A 25575-nucleotide genomic window follows, 5' to 3' on the forward strand; every position below is an offset into this window, starting at 1 on the left:
GTCCTTGGATGGTCAAAGGCTGGACCAAGTTACCAACTATAAATACCTTGGCGTACTTCTAGACAGTAGAGGCTCGTTCAAACCCCAGCTAGAGGCTACAGCACGGAAGGGAACTACTTTTCAATTCACAATGAAGCCGCTACAAAAAGTTCTCCCTGAACGATCATTTGGCCCCCTCCTACAGGTGATTAATGCACGCCTCCAGCCTATGCTCACATACGGTAGCGAACCCATGCAAGGGAAGGACGCTAATGCCCTAGACAAAATAATCAGCAGAGCATACAGGGCAATCTTCCGTCTGCCAAACTATGTCTCCCCTGCCCAAATACGTCTCGAATTTGGCATCCAAAAACAAACGGTAGAGAGAAGAGGCGCCTATATAAAATGCTGGCGCAAATCAAATGCTCGGAACGGGGAACCCTAAACGCTCACCTATGGACAGAATTGTCAATATGATCAAACTCACCCGCTAAGAAATACCTTTTAAACTCTTTGGAATATCTGGACCTAATCAGCCTTTGGGAGTCATCAGCTGACAACAACAGCTTCAAAAAGGTGGTAACAAAAGTTACTAAATTAATATCATCTATCGAAGATAAAGAAACCCTGGCCAAGAGGGCACACGGGTGGGTCGTGCTGAAAGATTATAATTCCCTGAAACCGCATAAATATCTGAAAATGGGCCTCACGCGGAAGACAAAAGATAAATTTCTAAATCTGCGCTTTGGAATTCTACCAATTCTACCTCACTTGGCACCATGGAAAAGGAGGCCAGATGAACATCTTTGCCGTCTTTGCAAATCAGGGAATGAGGATTTAATCCACATAATCTGTATTTGCCCTATCCTGATAGACATAAGGCGCGCTTTATTTCGACCACTTTGGAATCAAAAAGGTGTAAAAAGCTGCAGGCAAGCCGTGATGATATGCTTCAACCCAGAAGAGGTCCAATTAAATTGCAGACTGACGAAGTTTTTTGACATTGTATCCACAAGACTTGCTCAACTACACAGCACAGTGATCAACAGCATCTAATAACTCGCCAATCAAGAAATAGTCTGCCAAGGTCCAGCCAAGCCAAAGCAAGCTGAGAAGATTGACTCATACTTTTAATTCTCACAAGTGGGCTAGAGACACTGTAATCGAGAACGATAACTCAATATGGTTTTTATACCTTTTTTTCCTTTAATAATACGCGCGTTTTTAAGCTTACAACGATTTTAATGATGTACGTTTTATATTGTGAGTTTTAATTAACTGTACAATAAAGTAAACCTAAACCTAAACCCTGGCATGATAAGGGGCACACAACCATGACGAGCAGCAGCCAGACCTATTGACGGATGCCTTAGCAGATTCATCAGAAACCTGGAACATCATTAGGCACAGTGGCATGATGAGCAGTCCCAAGGCATACTGCTGAACATCACGGTGCTGCAGCTGCATCTTAGCATTCCTTCGAGTATCCTAGTAGCTTGACCAAGCCCGCTGGCACTAGGTGGAGCTTCCTGATATACTCAGCAACACCAGAGGGTGACCTGCCTCCTAGTATATAGAAAGCATCTGCTATTATCAGTGAACTCTTTGTATGCTGAGCATCACCCTGTAATAAGTGCTAGGGCCCGGGCAGGTTGAGCATCACCAGGCATATAGTAAATGCAACAGAGCTATCACCCACACTCTGTGCATCACTGTAGCATAAGACCCAGAACCAAGGCCTATCTGTGAACACTCGGATGCATTAGCAGCCCATTATGATGCCAAGAAGCACCCTACCATATTGTACCACAGCCTGGCATCGCAAGAGAACAGTAGCATAAGCCTAATCACACTGGGACATTGAGCAGGCCTTCCCTGTGCAACATCCTTGCATAAGGAGAACTGCCCTGGCATTTCCTGTAAAATCCTTGAATACAGATCAACACCTCCTATTATTGGACAACATTCCTGTACAACCTGGGCAGCAAATTCCTTTTATTGATAACACCATGGCATATCGAACCAGCAGAGCAATAGAACTGCAAACACATTCTCATAAGGAGCTGGCTTATTATATCACTGGCACCACTTTGGCAGAATGGGCAGCTCTCTAATGTTACTGACTGCAACATGACTTATGGCCGGCTATTAAGGCCTATCTGGCAATGGTCCCCGCGCAATTCCTATATGGATCAGAGGTTCTCCTCCTCAGTGGGAAAAAAGGTTGGGATAAAGAGGAGGGTATGATCCTGAAAAGCTTATTCTCGTTACCTAAATCAGCTATGGTACAGGCAGCAAGATTAGAGATGGGAGTCACTTCCTGGGCAATTACAACCAGGATGGCATTAATACGGTTTTGGCAGCGTCTGGAGATAGGGGAGGCGCCCAGAAAAATATCACAGTGGTGTAGAGAGGAAATTACCTCCAGTGAGTTATCATGGGCTAAAGAAGTCAGACTCTCATTAAAGGAAGCGTATGGGAAGTTAGGAATAGAACTAGATGCCCAGTTAGGACACACCAACATAGGCAAAAAAGAACTACGGTCATTGGGAGCGGATGTGTCCCGTACATGTGATTACGAGTACCTTCGGCAAAAAATATCAGTGTCCCATATGATCCAAGTATGGACTTCAGAAGATCATCCCTACCCGTACTTGGATAGGTTGCCGAATCAGAAACTAAGAAGAGAGGTTTTAAAACTGAGAATGGGTGTAAACCCCTGTTATGTAAATACCAGGGTTAAAAACCTCATGATTAATAGTAATGGCAATTGCACATGTACGTTAGGCTCCACCTGTGACATTACTCATGTTTTCTTAGACTGTAGGAGGACCCTTGATATACGTAAGGAGATTTTAGGCCTGTTATTCAAAAATTACATGATTACGAATAGGAAGCAAGCTGCAGAGCTCCTGGTGGGGATGGGAAACTTGGATATAGCCTGCGCCTTGGGGAAATACATGATTCGAGTTAGGGAGTTCCTCCAGAATACAGAGTTATAGGTGTATGTTATCGAGACTGTACTCTAATGTATGTATTGTGTTTGGAAGGCCTAGTCAGATATGTTTTCTCTTGTGTTTTTAACATCTCAGGAGGATACTGTTAGAAATAATGTTGTCAGGGTTATCCTCCGGGAAAAGACTGAATTGCAATTTTATACATTTTAATTCGTGTTTTTATAAAGTTTTATAAATGTATAGTGTATACTTTTATGGTTGTAATAACTCAAATAAAGTTTTAATGACTGACTGACTGACTGCAACATGACTTATGGCTGAAAAAATAGGCAGCATGTTCCTGGCAGCACCTGAGATGCTAGGCAGCAAATGACACAATCAGCACCACAAATACAAATGACATTAAATTCTGGGGTATTATTAGAACACTGAGGTCCGTGCATGGGCAGTGCCTTTGTGAGCAAAGGTGTAGCCACAGATAATGTCCTTGAGAGAGCGCCACCTGTCTTACACAATGGGAAGCATCCTGGCACAGTGAGCCACACTGTGATGCCCTGGCACCACCATACCTTCCGCCCACCACCCTTGCGGCACCTTGATATAGGCAGAACCACCAAGGTATATACAGTGGGTACTACCTATGATAATAAAGATATTAAGCAGCACCTGGGATATTGGGAAGCACGCGTGTATGATTGCTAGCTGAGGGCATCTTGAAATAATGAACAGCATCTGACACTCCAAACCTGCAGCCTGAAAAATTAAGCTGCACCGCTGGTGTTATCAGTCAATCAATCAATCAATCAGGCATCTGTGAAGCACGCTACTCACCTGTGAGGGTCTCAAGGCGCTAGAGCGGGTGAGAGCCATGCAGCTCCATCTCACCCAAAGAGCCAGGTCTTGAGGCTTGGCCTACTTCAGCAGCACGACCTTTACTGGTAATCACATAGCAACCGATGGCTGCATCTCCCAGGGAACTGTGGTGTGCATCATGCTGCCTAGATTTTAAAACTGGCGCTTTATTTTGGGCAAAGCTTTTTTCTCCTGTGGCACCAAACAAGCACAAGTGCGTGTTCATTGTTTCTTTTAGGTGAAATACCTTTTTAATGGGCGCATATAATAACTGGTCCTGAGGCACACAGATGGAATGCTTGCTGCAGCCAGTGGATTGTAATGTATATGTAATAATGTGTGTGTTGGACTGCAACTTCAACTTACAGAACCCAACTAGTTGGGTGCTTAATGTTTTTAAGTGCTGTCAATTTCAGCAGTTGGCATGTACAAGTTCCAGGACAAGTTTCTCAAAAACGTTTCTTCAGGTATGCTTTTCAAGCGCACATGATAATGAGCTCAGTTTCTAAATGCACATCCAAGAGTGGAAAGGCAATATCTGGTATGTTTCAAGGAGTACAGCACTCATTAATTATACGAGTGCATCTGGTGTTTGGACCTTCAACAACTTTCGCTGCATGTAAAACCAAATATATGACAATATGATGAATCACCATATCATAAGAATGTCCCTTTCAGATGAAAAGGGTTGGACTTGGCACCAAATGTAGGTAATGCATCAAACGTTTTATTATTGTTCAAGCTAGGTACATAAACGTGGTGGATGTATTGCATGAAGTTCTAAACACCTCATTTTAGAATCTGGAATCTTCTGGTTTTTGATTGGGTTTGTCCTTTGGTCACTCTGAAAGCAAATAAAAAAAAGGGGACCGCCACCCCCAATTGCTACAGTAATGAGAAGATAAAGACGCATGTAAAATTGTCCTTTGCGGACAGTGACAGAGGGTAACAGTTTGTGTTATCCTTTCATAGTAATGCTGCATTGTGAACAGCAATCTGCTGCTCTTAAGTGTAACTTCCAGTCATGAGAGGCTCGTGCAGGTAAGGGCGGTGGGGTGGGGTGGACACGTCGACAGACAACAATGAATAATTCATTATCCCCCATTTAACCCATAGGGAGTGCGCACACTCTTGTACTATACAGTGGCTCCACTAGGCCACACAGGTAGAGTACTAGATATGCCCTCTTTAGCCTCAGCTCAGCCCCTCCTATAGATTCCGCGGCCTTCCAATTCTCTTCTTTCGTTATTTCCATCTCTTGTATAGCTGTACACAGGTTACTTTGCACCAAACACAGCAGTTCTAACAAGGTTTGTTAGAGTTCTGATACTCATTGGTCGTCAAGTTATTCGTAGTAGGTTCTCAGTCTGCTGCCAACAAGAACAGTTCAGCTAAATAGAGTTTTCTGAAATGCCAGAATTATAAAGATAAATAGCCGTTATTCTGCTGGTCATATCTATGATCTTTTCTTCGGTATGGATCCATTAAATATTCATCCTGCTACCCTGGTCCGATCACCTACATGTTTCTTTGAGGATTTCGAACCCTCAATCTGGAGTTTCAAACACATGCCCCACTAGAATGAATGACGGTAATTCTTGGAGGCATGTTCTCCTGAAAACTTGAAGCTTCCATAATTTCGAACCCTCTCCACCAGTGTGAAGGAACTTAATATTAAAGGCCCCACTGATTTTCTTGGTTTACTGAAGAATGCAATTTCATTGGCTTGGATAAAGTGCCATAATTTAAATTAATAAAAGGTAAACACAATCCATCACACAGTAAATTATCTTGGGTGGAACTCCAATGGGAAAAGGCCAAACTCTGCTAAGCCCTGCATTGGGCCTACAATTTAATGCCATTGTAGAAGGGACTAAAAACTGTTTATAGAGGACGTACTTCTCTTACAGAATTTCTGAGCTCTGAATACCTCCAATCAGCTTTTCAAAGTTACCAGCAGTTTTTTTAACCCTTTCACAACCAAAGGCTGCTATAGCTTCAATAGATATGTGCAAATATTGTAAATTCCTTCTCTCTACCAAAATAGATACAATTTGGTATGACACTGCTATGGGGCTAGGCGGTCTCTCCATCCAGTCTACAACTGCTTGCCAAAGGATTGTTTGCTGACCCATTACCACTAACTAAACTTGAACCTCCCTCCCATCGAGTACTTAGGAAGGTGGTGGAATAAAGCAGAGCTTTTTGCTGTTCTCATAATTGTAATACATAATTTCCACTGTTTGCTTGCAGCTACGGTGCTTGCGACCGCCCTGAATTATGCACTGACCAATTACCACGCTACTTCTCTTATGTCTACATTACGACACAGGTCTTTAATGCAGTAGTCACTCAAAGGACAATAGGGCAAGGTCGATAATATTCTGGATACCTTCAGAGTCGACCTGCATAGGGTACATTTCGGGCTATATATCGTCTGACAAATTATTGCTTATTCATTGGTTTTTACTTGTCTTTTCTGACTGCAAAGTGAGAGGATTTTATCAATGGACAATGTGGAATTCTTGCTGGAGTAAAAGGGGTGAAATGAAAGGCTGTAGGGTGTAATTTTTCCCTAATACAATACAATTTAAATACATGGAATGTATTGCACAAATATTTCAATATATAACAGCAGTTAAGAAACCATAAACGAAGCACTGTTTTTGCAACGTTGAAGTGTAATAGATTCAAAGGTTTTTAATAGGGGCAAACCAATCAAGACACTTGCTTTAAATTTTATTTTTACGAGGGGTTAACTGCTGCAAAGTTGAGCATACATTGTTTTCTATTTTTTTCCTTTAAACTTACCTCATCTAACATGGTGGTCTGCCGTGTTAGAACAGTATATTAAAAATGGCCATAATGTTTTAATATGCATGCACTCACAAGCGTCAAGACGCACATGTAAAAATGCGTCTTGAGGCAAGTATGTGCATTGTCAGTCAATGTGTATACATGTCACTATGCATGCTTGTGCATTGCTAGATATTTTTCATAGAACATCCATTGTAAAATTGTCCATTGTTGAGAATGCATTCGTATGCGATCAGCAATAAAAAAAGCAGTGACAAAGCCAACAACACAGCCTTAGAAGTCAACATCACATCACACCAGAAGACGCACCACTTGCTCAACAAACAAGCACAATTCAAACTCTTCACCCACACTTTAAGGCACTACATAATACTGGACCAGCAAACCTCAATAATCATATCTGCCTTCACAAACTTTTCAGACAACTTGTTCGTCCAGACTCCTATTTGCACAAGTCCCACACATCGGAAACGCAGATCTTGTGGTTGAATCTTCTACATTGCTGCTAAAGCATGGAACAATCTGCCACTACAAAAAAGAGCCTCCTCTTCACTGCCTGAATTCCACAAGAAGCTGAAGACATGGATTTCTGAGGAGTCCCACTAGGCCCTACACCAGCTCAGTGCTCAGATACCCTCCCAGACGATAGTACACTCTACAAATCTGCATAACATTACACAACAGAACAGAGAGCAGAGACATATTGGCATGCCAATGTGCTGACTAACATTTTCTTGGCACAAGCAAGACACTATAAGCGAGGACATGCAAACAATCCTCACCGGATGCAGTGTTTCCTATAGTTAAACTGCTTAAAAAATGATCTATTATCGGAAGCCTTCCATCTATAAATATATAAATATTAAGTTATCGTGTTACAATATATCAAAATGCTTGCAAACATTATCACTTCTGCAATAGCATGAATTATGAACTTCCATCAACACTGTGCACTTTTATCTTTTTAGTTTTATTTCAGGGAAAGTTTAATCATAATAAATCAGAAATTGTCATCATGAAGCTATTTGTGCATCCTTATACGTTCTACATTGTTAAAGAGTCTATTTTGCAGGTGCTCCTTTGTCCTTCCCGTGGTATATTTTCATCTTTGTTCAGTCAACATAGGCGTTCAACTATAACAAAGGCGTTCGACTATACTTTGTCCATATTACGCAGAATCTACTTTGATTACTTTATACTAGCAGCCCGCCCCAGCGTTGCCTGGGGTCGAAGGGGGCTGGGGGCTGCATTTCAGGTTTGCGTGCTCTCCCGCCCAGGCCCCCGCCCGCCACGAAATTGTCTGTGTCCCGGACAATGTTGTGGCGGGCGGGGGACGGGGCGGGAGAGCACGCAAACCTGAAATGCTGGCTTCCCCTACCATCACCTGCCCTGACATTCCCCAGCAGCCCGTGCCCCGCCCACCCGCCCCGACCCTGGCTGCCCCGGATTCTTAATTTGCCTCTGCTGCTCACGCCGCCGGTCCATATTTCTCCGCTCCGCCGTTCTGCCACTCACCACCTGTCCGCCGCCGCTCCTCCCAGCGCCATATCCGCCTCTCCGCTCCGCCGCTGGCCTCACTTCACCGCTCCTCCCCTGCGCGCCATGTCCACCGCTCCTGGGGCGCTGCTCCTCCCCTGCTCCTAACGTGACGACGCACAGTCGTGGCCGGCACTACTTTGGGGGAACTACTTTTTGTAAAAATGTAACTTTTTATATAACGTTTATTTTGAAAAAATGTAAAGCCTATGACCATCTACACACCCTGCCGATTTCAACGGTGTATCGGGTGTGTAGATTGGCGCTGTGGTTCCCGAGTTTACCTTGCCTAAAGGTGCAAGTTCACTCTTTATAATAGTAGTATAGATTTGAGATTGCATTTTTCACATGCAAGGGATAATTCATGGAATATGTCGTCCACTATTGTATGACTTTCTAATTTATTTTCCTTTTCAGATTTTAATAATTTTTATGTACCTATGTTTCAATTCAGGTCTTGCTCTGATATTTTGAAGACAGCACAATGTATTTGCTTTTTTATCTTGATGTTATCATAGTGTTTAATACATACATTTTACAGCAAACTATTACCTTCAGGCATTAGTTATGTGCAGAATTATGCAGTAGATAAATAACTAACAACACAGTCAAACACTATTTTATTTGCATGCTAGAACATGCATCAATGATTTACCAAGGCTACGGGTCTACAACTTTCTCAAATTCAGACGTGAAAGGCAATGTTTGTGGGGCTTTTGGAAGCTTATTCTAGATTACTGCAGTTATCCCTTGACGCACATAATTTTCGCTTTTATTTGTTAGTTTGATATTTACATCTGTTTTGTTATTTTGATGTTTCAAACAGCAAACTGGCTTTTTACTCAAAGGATATGGGCTGAAGTTACGAGCGTTGCATTTCAGGCTGCAGGAATGTCATGTTTCCTGGATTCCCATATAATATTTAGCACTTAGAATCATTGCATGTGCATTTTATATCTACCATGCACCCTAAAAACATGCCATCATTGTGTCTCTCGAGGACAATGGAGCTCCCTGAGATAGAACCAACAGCAAATTTATGTTGACAGGGGCACTGAGACATAAAGTTGCCCACCATGATGGTAAAATCAATAATTCACAAATTAGATATGCTCGTAAACTAATCAAACATATACCTTATGCGATAAAAGTGTAGACCTCCTTCTTTCATATAATAAATAGGTTGCAGCATGAGATACTGTGGTATTCTGATGTTATGATTTTTCTCCTATGTTGTCTCCTATGTTATCCTGTCCCTAGCTGCTCAGCCTGTGTGAGTGGAATGTTGGTGTGTGGGTTATGTGTGGAATGTCTGTGTGACTGGACGAGTGTTGACAGTTGGTGAGAGGGGCTGAGCAGCTAGCAAGCTGCTCCTGGTGGGGCTGTTGATGAGGACTTACTGATGATTTATACTACCTGTTTACTTACCAGGATAAACCTACTTGGATTACAACTTATCAGCGTATCTTCATTACTACATTTATTTGGCGAAGAGCTGCCGACAAAGCTACGTGTTACAAGCGGATCTCAAGAAACTGGCCCAAAAAAAAGGACCTGGAGATGGCGCAACCTACAGAAACTACAGGGGTAACAACCACAATTTTCAGAGGAGTTCAAGTTCGGAGATTTGTATAGCGCACTACTCACCCAGAGGGTATCAAGGCGCTTGAGGGAGGGGGTGCTTTAGGAGGTATCCACAAGAAGTTAACAACTACGATCAAGTTACATGCGTATTTTTCACAGAACAACAATCACGATTACCAGGAAGAAACAAGAACTACCCAGAAAAAAAATGAAGACAACAAGAATCAAGAAAAGATGAAGCACTACGCCTCTCAGCCACACCAGTGTCCAAAACATCAGACAACCCTGCCCAGGCGTGCTGTGCTCATCTGGTTTACTTTCTTTGGATTGTGTATCTGTCTACCAGTGATTATGTCACCAAGACAATTATAATTTTTCGTATCAACATCGATGGAAAGTTTTTCCTCTTCCCTCAATCTTCATCAGCAAGTGACGCAGCGCAAATGTGTCTTGCCTACAACACTGTGTTTGCTGTTGGCTACAACCAGCTTCTGCTATGCTCCACAGCTGCTGTCTTCTACTGAGATGGATTAACATCAACAGTGACAGAAAACTGCTTCACAGGAGTCAACAAACTCAGAGAGCGCACCAGGTCTCTACTTTCCTTAACGGGCTCCAAGCAGAATCTGCATTTTCACCCAAAAATGATAAGCCATCAAAAAGCATATCCATGACAGAGGCTTGTAGATCACCAATAATCCTGTTGTACTCATCCACACATGTCAATGAAGCACAACACAGGTGCCAATGGACCTCCCAGGCAATCAATAGTAATCGGCCTGTGCGGATAACATATTTGGCCACTTTGTGTGCGTCATGAATGGTCTGAGCGAGGGAGGCCAGGAGGTCTTCTGGGACCGCCGGCAAGATCTCGCTGCCCATGTCCCTTAGAACATGCATGTAGCAGCAAAATAGGCAGCCAGCATTAACCTACTACAATGCTAGACTGGCGGAGTAAAACATATGTTTGCAAATCACTCAATCCTCTTGAACTCCGTACCCATAAGAGTTGGGGAGAGTGAATTAAGATTCACATTACAGGTTGGAGCCTAAACCACATGACTCTCTAGAGTAGGATGTTTATTAAGAAAATCAGGTTTGCCAGGGCTACTCTATGCCACCTGCCCAACTGCCTATTCACCGGTGGGTAGTAACAGGGTTTTGACCAAGTGGTTATCAAGGCATTGGTAAGGGCCTTTTAAAAAGTATGTGAAAGCTTAGAAGTGAATGGACAAGGCTGTAAAATGTCTGGTTCTAGTTATTTCATCTTTTACTGCATTGATGTAGAAGTCTGTTATTGAGTCTTGGGGAACTCTGACAGAATAGTGGTTCTAAATCTTTTTTTGGCTTGTTTGGAGGTAACCAAAGGCGGGTAATGTATTTCAAAGATGTATTGACCAACAGGCAATGAAATTGCTCCAAAAATAATGACGAAAGCTATTTGTGACTAAGTATAATGATGTTTATTTATGTGCAGGATCGGAGTGGAACGTTCCAGCAGTTGGATTGACATGAGACAAGTCATCATACCACTAGTTTCATGGACCAGCATAAGGCAAGGACCCACGCGATGTGGTAATCCTATATGAGGGGTTCTGACATAGCCACACTACTACAGAAGGATGGGAAACATATTAGTGTGTTAGAGTGGTTTGTCACTGATCCTCTTTTGCACCTTTAAGATGATAGTTCAATCCAATCATAATACAGTAATCGTTGTGTCTCAGTTGTTAATCATTGGGCCTCACTTACACCTAAGATGGTAATTCAATTCGACCAAAATAAGGTAATAATATAGCAGTCCATTACTATGAAAGAGAATCATATTGTAGTGTCTTTTTATGTTAGAACTTCTGGGCGGATAGGCCATCTTTTGTGTTGTACCACAGTGGTTGTTGTCCTTCAGTTACATTTACAGTCAGTTGTAGGCCTTCTTTTGGGTTGGTGCCACTGGCGTGGATAGTCGATTCTTTGGGCTGTGCCACAGTGTTTGTTGTTCTTTAGCTATCTTCAGAGCTAACAGTAGAAATATCTGTTGTGCATATTTTGTGTAAATGATACATGGATAAGAATGATAATAAAAAAATAATAGATGAAGTGAGAAAATAAGGCACTGCAAGAAGGAGAGAGTGGGACCAGTTAGCAGTTCAGCCTAGAGACTTCCTAGGACCCCAAACTGATGCAAACTCTGCACCAGACCAACATCGCAGGGAAAGCAATGGGCAGAGCTCCCGTCCCTTACGGTGCAGCAGGCACTCGGCCAAACTTACAACCACTGAGATGACAAGATGGGGTTGGTGGAGGCAAAAGGATGACAGCAGGCACGCTCACCACGGGCCACACTCAACTGGTCCACACAAGTCAGATGTCAGTATTTCGAGTTGGGAAGATCACTACCAGCTTGCACCACAGCCCAAGCAATCACGTCAACTAAAGCGGGTGCCCGTGGTAATAAGCTACCAGCACACTGGTAGACAGTAGACTGGTATGTGGCAGTGGCATCTGGATTAAAGCCACAGCGTCACCTTAGATATGCGGAACAAAAGGCAGCAACTGGCAGGTAGAAGGTAGGAGGGATGTTGACCGAGGGGCTCATCAATACCTGACCTGGAGGTTAAGAAATCTTCATTTTCAAAGAGCATTGGCAGAGCTTCACAGGCTACCCCCTTCCCCGCCACAATCTTTCATGCATATATCGCCAAAGTGTGCTATAAGAGATAGATCAAAAAAGCTAGTGTAATCTTTCTTCAAGCAAGCAGACAATTAAACTATTTTGTGCAGCTCACATTTCTGCATATTTTGATGTCATGTTGACAGTAACAACCTATCCAACCTTTCGTGTGTTTCCTCCAGTTTGTGTTTTTTTCAGAGTTTTGCACGTTGAGCTCATTTTGATTTGCTGTGAAAAGCCCCAGTACTATATTTATTACCCCATGAATAAGCTGCAGACGCCAGATAAGAAAAGTTTGTTTTTAAGAAAAAACTAAATGATCTATTTGCTGTCACTTCTAAAACTGACTGAAAACTTCACATCTGCCACTTACCGCGACTATAAGCTCATCTAGTTTTAAAGTCTGTAAACTGCAATGAGATCAATATGTCACTCTTTGTTCTACTGAGCCATTATTTCACTTCATTTTGATTACAGGGATTTACACAGCAGTCCAGAATTTAAACGAGATGGCGCAGAGGAGCTGCTGCACAAACATTTTCATTATCTTTCGATCCTCGCAAGATGGAGGCTTGCTTGGACTTCATATCAATTTGCGACACAACTGCCGTGAAGCCCGGGCCACTGCTAATTAACCCGCGCGCACGTGCGCACGTGCGCACGCGCGCCCCCTGCCTCCAGTGGTCGAAGCACTTCGAAAGGACACCAGAGGAATGAATGCGGTCTTGACGCAGTTATGTGTGGGTGATGGGGACATTTTCGAAACCCTCCTGTTGCTATCAGTGCGGGGAAACTGCTCTGTATTTACTCGCAGGCATGAACATATTAATCAGTGGCATATCTTCAAACGTGTTCTGCACAACATCTGGTGTGTAATGAAAGTGGTGAAGCCAAACAGTTGGCACAAAGGCATATTTAATTTTCTGTTCTCCATTTGGGCTGGGAAATTGGTACTCGTGGAGACAAAAATGCACGCTTCCAGCACTGCCTTTGAATTGCAAACGCGTCCCATCTCTCCACAGCCTGCTGATTATTCTATTTTGAAAAATGTTCCCAAGTCACAGAAAAAGTCTGGTTTTCACTCGATTATCTCATTTATTTTTTCCAAGAGCGTTTGGCGCCCGTTGTTTTATCGTTGCCCGCAGTTTTGCTTTGTTTTTGCTAGTTTTGCAGGCAAGGCCAGGGTTCAGGGGTTTTACTTCTAGCTTTGTAAGTCCAGCCCGGGCTCACAGATCTGTTCCGATTTATTTAAAAAAAAAAAAACACTGCAAAAATAAGTGTCCGGCGAACGCTAAGTATAAACGTTGTTATATATAGGAGTGCGAGTAAAAAAATAGATGCTCCATTAGAATACAAGGGAAAGGACTACAGTACCAGAAGAACACTGGAATGGATTCCTCTGAAAACAAGCATTGGCAAGCCAAACAATCAGGCTATGATGTGCTTACACATGCAAATACAGACATGCACAAATTCTGTTTGCATATGTTGAATGCAGAAATTCTGTGTGGCACATAAAAGTCACACGTATTGAGTTTGCCAAAGCTGGGGAAAAATATAATGTTAAGGATAGATTACTCTATATAACTAATTTAGGAGATAAGCAACGTGAGTCACTGGGTTTATTTTTCAGATGTAAAACAGTACCACATGCATTTCAATTGAAGCGCCACCTAGATGGGCGGAAGGATATACCAAACAGCCAATAGTAAGTGATGAGAGAGGTGGACTCCTCTGGGTGGAACTAAAGCACATACTATGTATATGTTAAGTAATTAGAAACATGAGGAATGCAGACAGCAACGCTGTCAAGCTAGACCAAAAAAAATATTAAAGGATCCTCACTGCAAGAGACGTCCATCATTAAGTATTAAAAAATGTGATAAAAAAATTAAATACATTACATTTCACTATAAACACAAGTTACAGATCCTAAAAACCAACAATTCAAAACGTTAATACAAAATAACTTTGTGTAAAATGAATGCCTTTTTATGTCACTATCACCGAGCAGCTTTGCCTTTAACCTATATGTAATCTTTGTATCAGTCACGAAAAGTCCTCTTTTTTATGTATGCAGCAGCACCACATCAGTAATTTTGCACTGGGGTAATCAATACTGCGGACAGCGGAATTTCAGCGATGCAGAATCTCCACATTGTTACAATAAATCCACTGTGAAAAAAGGTGTTTCTGCATCGATAGATTATTTTGCCCTTTTTCAGAGACCTATCCTGCCAAATTGTAATTGCAAAAAATGTCTCTGACAACCCAGGTATTTATTACTACCGTAGTATGCAATATTTTCATAAATTGATGGGTGCTATTTTTATACATGGTATCAGTGTAATAAGTACTAATTAATGACTGCTAATCGAATATTCTGTTCCTGTAACAGAACGATGCATAATCCTTTGCACCCCTTTTAAAGGCTGAGCAAACTCAGTCTGATCAATTTAGGATTAGGTGGGGGCTAGGACAGAATGAAAAATAATAAGATTGTTAATTAGTTCCCTTCTGCAGACAGTGGGTCCTGGTGAATAAAAACAGTGAACAAATATTCTGTAGAATAAAAAGCGGAGCTCTAACCCCTGTAAGACCAGCTCTAGTGGATCTCTGTGGCATGGAGTGTATGAGCAAATAAGAAAATCAGAAAAAATATAAAATGTTACAAAGATTTAATAAAAACTTTTATAAATATATTTAGTGCTCTAAATTTCTGTTTTGACGCTTAGTGCAAAAAGAAAAGATCAAAAGAAGTCTTAAAAACTCATTCTAACTTTCTATGTACTTGTTTGCTTTTTCTTTGCACAATTGAGTCTGACAGAAATAGAAAAAAGCAGCCATTGAAGTAAAATGTGCTGTCCAATACAAAAATATTATACGCAAGTGCAGTGAAGAATATGCGTTAAAGAGGGATGTTGGACAACGCACTAACCGTGATGACAATGATCACCAGCAGCATGGTGTACTCTTGAGTAGCACACCATCTGCACCTACCCCAAGCCAGTGGCCAGAGATGAGATGCCTTAAGAACTTTTAAATAGCAAGCAGAATATTTTAGGTCAGGAGTCCAAATTTTGTACAAAGTAACTACCTACTGTGCTTAGTAAGAAGACTGGACTTTAGATTTTTGCAACAAGCAGAGAAGACACAACATCCAAGAACATTCAAATCAGCACTGTTTTGTATTATTACAATTTAGGATAACTTACATTGGTCCAACCCTAGCACAGCAAAACCTTTTCTGATTGTAGGCGCAGCATGGCAGCCCTACGCTGCTGGCGTCATAGCTTGTTGCCTCATAGTGCCATGCCCAGAATCAGCCTTGCCACAAACTGACCGACATCGGATTTTCCTCTCCAAGGTGTTGCATATGCACCGCTACACGGGGTAACGACGAAACAGAGAGAAAAAGAACAAAATGTTGATTCTGAACTGAACTGAAAAATGTCTGAAAGGATTCAACCCACTGGATTTGAGCTTTTTTTGTTCGCCCACCGTGAAGGTGAACAATCCAATGTGAAGCAAATCCTCAGTTTTCAATTGAACAATCCAATCTAAGATTCAAGCGGGAATCAATGGATTCATTTCATTGAACGGCTGTTTACTCATTACCATAGAACCACTCCAATTAAGCGTGCTTTGCTGTGCAGAGCTTGGACAGCCCACTGTTTTACATGGAAAAAGGAGTTGGAGACACTGTTGAACAGGTGGTGCAAATCAGGCTTTTATTAGGTGAGACGTATTTCCTCTGGCTGACAGGGTTCCGTCCCCATTTATGTAGCATGTGTTCTATTACTGGGAGACATCAAGGGGAGCCGGAGAACACACACTCAGCATATGAAAGCCGATGAAAAAAACAGCAAGGTTTTGCAAATCAGAAAAGGCAGAGTGATCCTGCTAATCTCCTGCTGTGCTCGCCTAGATATTCAGAATCGGACACATTAATTCCATTTCCAATTACAAAGTACGTCTAGAAACGTTTTTATAAGTTTGGCAGCTATGTTTTATGTTGAGAACAACATCAGGATATCAATTCCCACACAGCCACACACAAAAAAAAAATCAAACCACTTTAACGCTCAACATTACTGTGGCCCTCAGTCCGAGAAGCTCAGAAATCCCAGTTCAGGCGATAATGGGAGTTAAAGGCAGAACTGGGATGCCAACATGTGCATTCATTCTGCTTGAAGTATTATTGCATCCCGTGACCTTGGAATGTAATGTAAGTTGATTAATAAATAAAGTGCAACACAGCCCGAAAAAATGGGTTTCTAGGCTCTGAAGCCTGGACAGCAGAACACAGGTTGAATCCCTCCTTAAGGCGCTGTAAAAAGCCATGTTTTCAATTCTTTTAGAAAACTAGTACAGAAATGCATGCTTCGGAGTTTAGGCAGTAGTTGGTTCCAAACCATCGCACCCAGGGCAGCGAAGGAACAGCTCCCCTCTGCTTCAGATGGTGTTTGGGAGGTCGAACACAGCCGAATTGAGAGGCTATCGAGATTCTATTGGTGGAACTGAGCGGTGAACAGGTTTTGGAGACCGCTGAAGATAGTTTTTTGAATGTCTGATTTTAGTGAAGGAGAGGATTTTAAATCTGATTCTTTTTTCTAATGGTAGACAGTGCAAGTCCACAAGTTTGGAAGAGATGTAACAATTTATAGGGAGGTTCAGCAAGAGATGACCTGCTGCATGTGCCTCTTAAAGTTTCTGAATCAGACCCGGGTACAATCATTTAGCGTCATCCACTCTGGAGGAGATGAGTGCACGCAACAACGTTTTTCTTGCTGAAAAAGGAAGCAACCTAATCACCTTTCTTTAAGCTTTTATGATGCCAAATAGCTTGTGACTAATAATATGATTTTTTTGTTTGAAGGATACATTTTTGTTAATTTCCACTGAGGTTTCTGACCACCTCGAGGGGGTAAGTGGTGAGCCCATCTCAACTGGACACCAAATATGAGACCGCAGTTGATGTTGATTGCTCAGGCTTCAGAGCGTTATGTTGGGTGGTTTGGAGCATGTGCTCCTCGTTCCACTGGGGCTTGATGGGCCGCAACCGATGGATGGGGTACGAACTTCGGCACCAGACTGGGAGGGGACTGGTCTCACATGAGCTGGTTGGTCAGGAAGTCTCCCTTCCTTGGGTGTGGTAGTTTGCTGATCAGTGGGGGGGACCCACCGGCCCCCTCGACTGGTGTATTGATGTATCTCAGCGCAGGAGAGACGCGGATGTCAGGCATCAGAGAGGGCACTTCCCTGCCGGTGTATGGTGGGGGAGGTGCAGATGCCTTTCGTGCGGGTTCGAGGACAACTTTGCAGGCTGGGCCACCTCAAAGATGTCTCATAGTTCCAGTAGGGCTTCTCGTTTAGCCATCTGTTGACCTACATATCTGGTCTGTATGTGTTTTCTCGTGTGTTCTATTATGTTGACATTGCCTTGGTATGAGCGTATCACTCACAGCATTGTTTCTCTAGGTTCCTAACCTGTGTGGGGAATCTAGTTCACATGTGTTATAGCTGTGACTCCATGATGAGTTAGGAAACTTTTAAAGGAGTTTGAAAACTTGTGACTTTCTTAAGGATTAAATAATTCCAAACTCTACTCTGATCATGGGGAAATTGTGTACACAGGGTTGTGCCAGCAACTACTGGTTATGAACTTTATTAAGGAGAATAATGCATCACATAAAAACACTTAACGGTAGGCAAAGACAGTGCAATGAAATAACAACAACCTGTAAGAAAGTGCAATGGTTAGTTCAAAACAATGCAAGTTTCAATTTAGCAGCAGAATAGGAAATATCAAGTACTGACAAGTGGGAAGAATGAGGACTATTTCATAGGCGCATAAACTTATTAACAAGACATGACATTTCAACATCAAATACAATTGCAAAATTTATCAGCATCACAACATCAACAATGCATAAATTGAAATTCCTAATGAAAATAGATGAGGAAAAATTGACAGAAAAAAAATGATTCTTTTTTCCAAAAAACCCTAGCCCGCTCCTAGCGCCTAGTGCTCAATGAAGAGGCAATCTTTTGCGCGGTACACAGGGTTAAGTGAGCCCTATGGTCTGTCAGTATCGACTAGGGGATGAAAATAGCAACAATTTTCGCAGAGAAGAAGGAACAACCTGAGAATTATCTGCTCATTCTGGCTAAACACAAGCTACACTGTATTCACCATTATGTATTTTTCGGTAACATACAAATTACATACTATATCTCACTCAGGGGTCATTCTTAGCACCTGTGGGACGCTCAGCGGCCCAAGCAAAAACAAAAACAAAAAACACCTCTTCACTTCTTTCAGAACTCCATTATACTAAAAAAAAAGATCCTATATCACACCCAGGGCTTATGCCCTCTGTGTAACGCTCAGCAGTCCAAGCAATGAAAATAAATAAGTGGCCCTATCTCACACCCAGGGCCCATGGCCCATGCGTACCATCTGTGTGAAGCTCAGCAGTCCAAATGAACTAAACTATAATCTACTTTCACCTTCCCTAGAGTGCTCACTAGGGAACAAGTGATCGACATGCTTGTCCACATGCGGGCACTGAGGATCAAATGTAGTCTGTTACCCTGTGACGGCGGCGTCCGGACAGACCTCCACCTTGCAGATTCAGCTGAACATTTAATCAATTATGGTGACTGCTCACCAGTCTTGTTGCGCAGATGTGAATCCATTCGGGCAGGGGTTCTAGCCCGTCAGGAGCAGTTAGGCTCAATAAACCAATCTCTCCTAGCTGGCTTGCCAGAATGTTGTTCGGATATGAATTTACCTTGAAAAAATTAAAAGAGGCATTTGGCAAAACAGCAACAAGTTGGTTTAATTAAATGCAGCGGATAGGAGAGCAACCAGAGTCATGTCTGAAGACTGTCTCGATGTACAGAGTAATTGGTAGAGATTATATTCAGTTCTTGAAGTACAATAAATTGATTACGCATTCTAGTAGAGTGTGTAAATCTCTGCCTTGTCATGAACCATAAATTCAAGCTTCTGATAAGGGGACAAAGGTGGCTCTGAACTTTGTGAAGACCCAATGTGGGCCAGTGTGTATGTATCCAGATGTCCGGCAAGGGGAGCATGTGATCATTGCGTGTAGTGGTTATGCTGTATTCTGATTGGTTGAGAATCCCTAACTACATGTGGCACCTGACTATGTGGTATTTTGGGGAAGGGTGCCCCTTTGGCCAAACATGTTTTATTGGGGCCAATTTCTTCTAACCTTTTGTGGTGTAACTGCCTATTTGTGGGAATCGATCTGGGTTTTCCTTGTTTGCGTTTGTCTTCGGGCTAAGTTTAAAGCCACCTGTGACCTATCAATCAGTAGGCCTGGGTCACAGGGCCTGTATGACCACGTATCTCTGATTAGGGTTGATGGGGAGGTTATCTCGGGTGAATTTAACAGAAATGATACAAGTTCGTTATTACATGTACATATAACATGGCAGTCACTGATATTGCATTTACTGACATTCCCATTATTAAGCCTACATTTGTCATGGGGTACATTGATATCGTACTTACATTTTTATGTGTATATATAATATGGCGTACATTAACATCACATTCACCGATATTAGCATTGTAAAACAAAATATTGGGGCCACCCTGAAGAATGTGAAGAGGGGCTCCTGAAACTCCTGTATCACACTGCTATTCACAGGCTTTAGGCTAAATGGTGTCCCACCGCACTGCAGGGATTGCAGGAGCCTGTGTTATTTCCCTTATTCATAATCTTATTGATTGTGTAGAAGAAGAGAAGGGAAAACAATGTCACCACTGTCAGATTAAATCACATAGGTCAAAGTGACTTCAAATAATGATTTAGACATCTAACAATTTCAAAGCTGGCAGAAAAACAGAAAAAACACTTGAAAGATGCTAGATGTCATACCATTGTGTTTAAGTAATCTATCTCAATGAAACCACAGAACTCATTTAAAAATTAGAAACAGCCCGTTTTATGTACAGCCAAGAAAGAAGAGTTCCAAGGGAAATGTGCAACAACCTTTCTCACTCAAATTCAAAGCAGTTAGAGTCAGAGTAAGTGCTTCGGAGAAGATGCTTGTATTTAGGCGGAGGCATTGTATATGCAAACGTGGGTGACTTAATCCTGCCAAAAAGCATATCAGTAATGGAGCCATGTACATCTGTTATGTGTAGCAAAGGGTTTTAGCTTCAAAACCTTGGCTTTCCCTTTGCTGGCCTTTGGTGCCCTAGTACTACAGATAATAACCCTGTCCTCAGAGATCTTAAGGGCAGTATCAAGAACACAAGGTAACCAGTGCCCTGTCTATTTCCTGTAGTTTGCACTTAAGCCATTTCCAGAATCTCCAAAGATCAGACAGGAGGCTTGGTAGTGTATAAAGGTAAAATATGGGTCATTTGGGGTCTAAGGACACGTGATATCACTTCCACTACTAACATTTAAGTCAACTGACTGGTATATAGTGATGCTATGTCTAAATAAAAGATTTTTTTCAGATTAAGCACAACAGTACATAGCAAATTCATTCCTTTTTATCATCCCTTGGATTCAACAAAGCTTGTTCTTCCCCAATCATCTTCATTTGTATACCACACTCCTAGTTTGCTGCAGTCCTGTCTGGAATTCAACTCTTCCAAATATCATGAAGTACTTTCCAACCTCTTTAACGAGAGTATCTTTACACTCCACATTTTTCCACATTTTTCCTTGAATTTTGAAGTTGGTGCAATTATTCAGCTTGTCTGTAAATTATTTCTTCTCACAGAGCCTTATATTTTCATGTGGTGCAAGCCTACGCAATACTGCTTCTTATTGCTCCACTCTCTAGGATGTTGTTCCCTGGAAAATAACTTGTGGCTCTACACAACAGTACTCAGCCATGCCCTATTTCTTTCCTCAAGAGCATTCATCTTTATTTCATACTCGCCATAAAGGTCTTCATCCAAATTTATATTATCAACCTTGCTTTTCCTAGGCATCAGTAAATGTTTTAAAATGCTACTACTCTCAGAACCTAGATAGTTTTTCAACCTGGATAATTTTCACTTTACTACAAATATGTTTCCAAGGCCTCCCTCCAGTATTCCTGTTGCATAGCTGGTTCTCGACACTTAAGAAAAAAGGTGGAGCCATTACTAATTCCATCATGGAACTGGTAACATTTCAGTTGTTTTTCAAAGTAATAACTAAATATACAGTACTTCAATACCAAATAAATGCGAGTTCAACCATACAACAACCTAAAATAATGAAAATAGTCACTGCCTATTTTAATGTGGTGGCAAAAGAACAAAAGAAATAAAATAATAAAACTGACCGTCATTATCAATGTGCTCTTATATGTGTAGTAGCTGTTTTATTTTTTTTTATTACAAGACTTTTCACTCTTTTGGTTTTTCCAAGAAATTCTGGTCAATTAGAATCTGTCAACAGGGGTGTAGCATGGTCAATAAGATTGGGGAGAAGGGCGGAGTGTGAGTTTCAGATTTCCCAACAATCACGCTGTGATATTTTGTTAACGCACACTATATGAGAAAGCACAAAATATGGCGATGTAACGATCCACATGTTTTAAGTTCTTTTAAAGAAAGAAGAGGGTGTGTGTATGTGTTTTTGTCAATGTGAGTATGTAAAAATCCCGGGTGAAATCTGACAGACACTTCACTATACTGAAAAAACTTGTACCCAACTATTTACTACAGAAAATACTTTTTAGTGGGAGTGTAACTCCCCAAATACCCCCTGAAGCAAATCCCCTGGCAGTCCTGTATGGACGATTCAATTTTCCCCCCCAAGTCTTTTCACTCTTTCTGGTTGTTTTAGTAAATTCCGGGAGACTAGTCTCTATTGCCTTTCAGTTAATAACAATTAGTTTTTCTTAGAACCATCCACTACAAGCAGAGATGCCTTTACTCCTGCACTTGTGCCCTATACGCAGTCTCCACTTGGACTGGCTGCCTCACGGTGTTATTTAACACAGCATCCCGTGCATCCACTTGCAGAGCCTTCTACATGACTGTCAGCCACTTCCGCCTCACCTTGCCATTCTAATCAACACAGTATACCACTCACGGGTGACTCAGAGTCACTGCCATCATACAGTGATGAAAGTGGGGGTGGATTTTTGTGTCCTGCACATTGCCACACTCCAAAGCTGAACCTTTCCAACCTAAGCTAAAGTGTTATGTTCCCCTACAAAGCAAGGCACGAGGCAGGCCAAGAGAGCTGCAATAGTTTAGTAAGTCCAGTGCCAAAACTGCAGCACTTATAATGTCTTAGTGAAGGTGGAAGAGGTGTGGCTCAGCGGCTAGGGTGACTGACGCCGGACGCTCGGGATCACGGTTCAATCCGCGGCAGGGGTCTGCCCAGCACCATGTGACTCTGGGCAATAGCTTGCTTAATCTTCCCGAGGGCCCCCAGCGCTGGGAAACCTAAGGGTAGCTGTGCGCTTTACAAATACAGGATTATTATTATTATTATAAGGTATATTATGGTAAAGCCATGGATCCATCCCACTATGTTATGTTATGATCCGACCATAGTAATAGAAACTGCTAGTTTCTCAACTGATTTATGTTCTGGTGACTAGGACATATCATATTGCTCAGCAGATGTCTCATTTGTTCGCTCGTCTCCTGAACGCACAGATGCCTTGTATAAATAAAGGTGTAGTGGTGAAAAAGCACAACAGTATATAATGGAGAATCAAGGTAGAGCAACTGACAAACTTAGAAACAGGGTCAAAGAGTTATTTTTACATTCCTTAATTTATGAAAAAGTGGAGGGTAGCAAACTGGACCACAACTAATCAGCATCAAAATGTAAGAGGTTAGCCATTAAAACAAACTCGCTCTCACACTCAAACAGGAATATACAATTCAGTTAGCTCACCAATACCAAGCACATTTTAAATGAAGGTTATGTATCAAAGAAACATCCCATGCTAGGTGATGGCAGACAGTAGAATAAGAAAATGTGCCCGTACTGCAACGGAAATTCCTACAAGCGCAGGGGCGGCTCCTCCGCTAAAGCGGAGGAGCGTCGGCCCACAGCGTTTCAGCAGTGTAAGGAAAAATAAAATCATAACTCAATGTTATTATCATTTTATTTCTTCCTGTTGCGGTGGCAGCAGCTTTGAGAGGCGGGCGGGGCTGCTCTGCTGACAGAGCTGGGGAAGAGTGATTTTCCCTCCCTAAGTACGCATGAATGTTTGGCCAGCAGTCTTGTGCCGTCCAATATTTCATGCGCACTTAGCATGTTCTCCACCCAGGCTGCATATAACATGCCCAGGCCCCCAGTCCCAGTCTGAGCAGCCCCTGAGTGCTTCCTGTTCCGGCCGGATGGACGATGAGGAGAGACGTAATGAGGAGGACACAGTGAGTAGAACGAGGGGAGGAGGTAAGTTTAATTTCCTTTTTTATCTACCCCGCCACCCCCGATCCATGCCGGCAGCCACTGCAGAAGAGCTATGTGGTGATAACGTCAACAAGCAATTCAAACTAAGAAAGCAGAACTGGCAGGAGTTGCAGGGTTTTCTGAATGTTATGTTAGGTTGTGCTATATATGTAGTTGGTAGTCAAATTCTAATGTATTTGTATTTAGAGAGACCATGAAATGATATACTCTGCATCTCATACACCTAACTTTAATGATAAAGAGCTGGCCTATATGAGCACTTACCTGTCTACAGTGAACATAGGTTTTACTACACTGAGTAGTTACAGAGGTAAGCAGCGTAAGAAAGGCATTTCAAAGTCAAACTTGTTAATTTCAATTTGTTCGCAGTTGAGACACAGAGTCAACATTGCATGTCTGGCGGAGGTTACACGACTATACGTTTAAGGTTTCCATTGAGACTAACAGGTTCAATTTCCACACATTGAAGGCAATTTATAAGGTAACCAGGGAGGCCAGATTATTGAGCATTAGTACTGCCTTGGTAATAATTACTTCTGAAAGGCAGGGCCGGACTGGGAACCAAAACCAGCCCTGGCAAAGTGCTCGGACGCCCCCCCACCCACCTCCCGGGTCGGGCTATGCTGCAAAAACGTCCCTGTAACAAAAACGGCCCCCAGGGACCAAAAACCGGCCCCTACCCATGCGGCGCACCGGGGGTTTGCCCGGTGCCTGGAAAGGCCAGTCAAGGCATGCTGTAAGGGCATGCAGGTCCAAAGTAGTATAGGTCTCTGAGGTGAGGCTTATTTAGCCAAAGCAACCATTTGAGACCAATTTCGTACTTTAATATTACGTTAGAACCCTAAACCTTCAGCAGATTTTGTTTAGGAAAAGTTATGGCCCAAGGCAGATGGAAATGTGGGGCTGCATGTGTGAGAGTTGAGCAGGTGACAATAGCCCACAAGAAGATATGTATCTAATCCAACTCAGCATAAAACATTTCTTCCTATGCAAACTGAAAGAAGTCTCACCAACATAATACACTGTGGAACCAGAAGATTGTGTCATGCTTGGAAAGATGAAATGACCCTACATATGTAAGCTTTGAATAAAAGTTATACTTATTGTATGTTATAAATTGTAAATGCACAAAATAATAATGTACTGATTGTTTACAGACTGTTTACAACAGAGTGCTTTACAGCAGAACCATTTATATGTATATCTGTATTTTCTCAAGAACAATATATATAGGTATATACGATGTGTAAACTTCCTATTGTGTTCCCCTATCGTTTTTAATGTGACGTGATGTTGGTCGTAATTGAGGTATGTTTGGTGAATAGTTGGAAACATGAGTGAATGTCGTTTGATTTTTTAATTTTGATGAAATATGGATAAGAAAATTTGTAGCCTTGTTGGCAAAACATTGATAATATTTTCTCAAATTTTTTGTTTAATCATGATGATATATTAAATATGAAAACGTTTTTGGATAAAAAGATAATATGTTCTGAAAAAAAGGTAAATAAAAATAATTATGTGTATGTACACTGATTGTTGGGGTCAATATATATGCATTGAATAATCATTGCAAATTTGAGTAATGCAACTTGTAAGGTGATAGAGTAGGCAACATCATCAAGTGGCCCATTGACTTGACTTAAATATATGTGTCATCAGCACAAGAGGGAAAGGTGAGTGTCCGACTTGATTCAATAGAATGTTGGGAACGAGACCTCTAAGTGCCACGATTGAATAGTCAAGACTATTC

General features: G+C 41.9%; 1 protein-coding gene across 3 annotated transcripts in view; it reads right to left on the bottom strand.

The window, feature by feature from the left end:
- TRPS1 (transcriptional repressor GATA binding 1) overlaps nucleotides 1-25575 on the bottom strand; it is a 580664-nt gene that overhangs the window by 410129 nt on the left and 144960 nt on the right. The gene's annotated exons all lie outside the window — the stretch shown is intronic.

The sequence above is a fragment of the Lissotriton vulgaris genome, chromosome 4_1 (assembly GCF_964263255.1).
Source record: "Lissotriton vulgaris chromosome 4_1, aLisVul1.2, whole genome shotgun sequence".
Taxonomy (NCBI): domain Eukaryota; kingdom Metazoa; phylum Chordata; class Amphibia; order Caudata; family Salamandridae; genus Lissotriton; species Lissotriton vulgaris.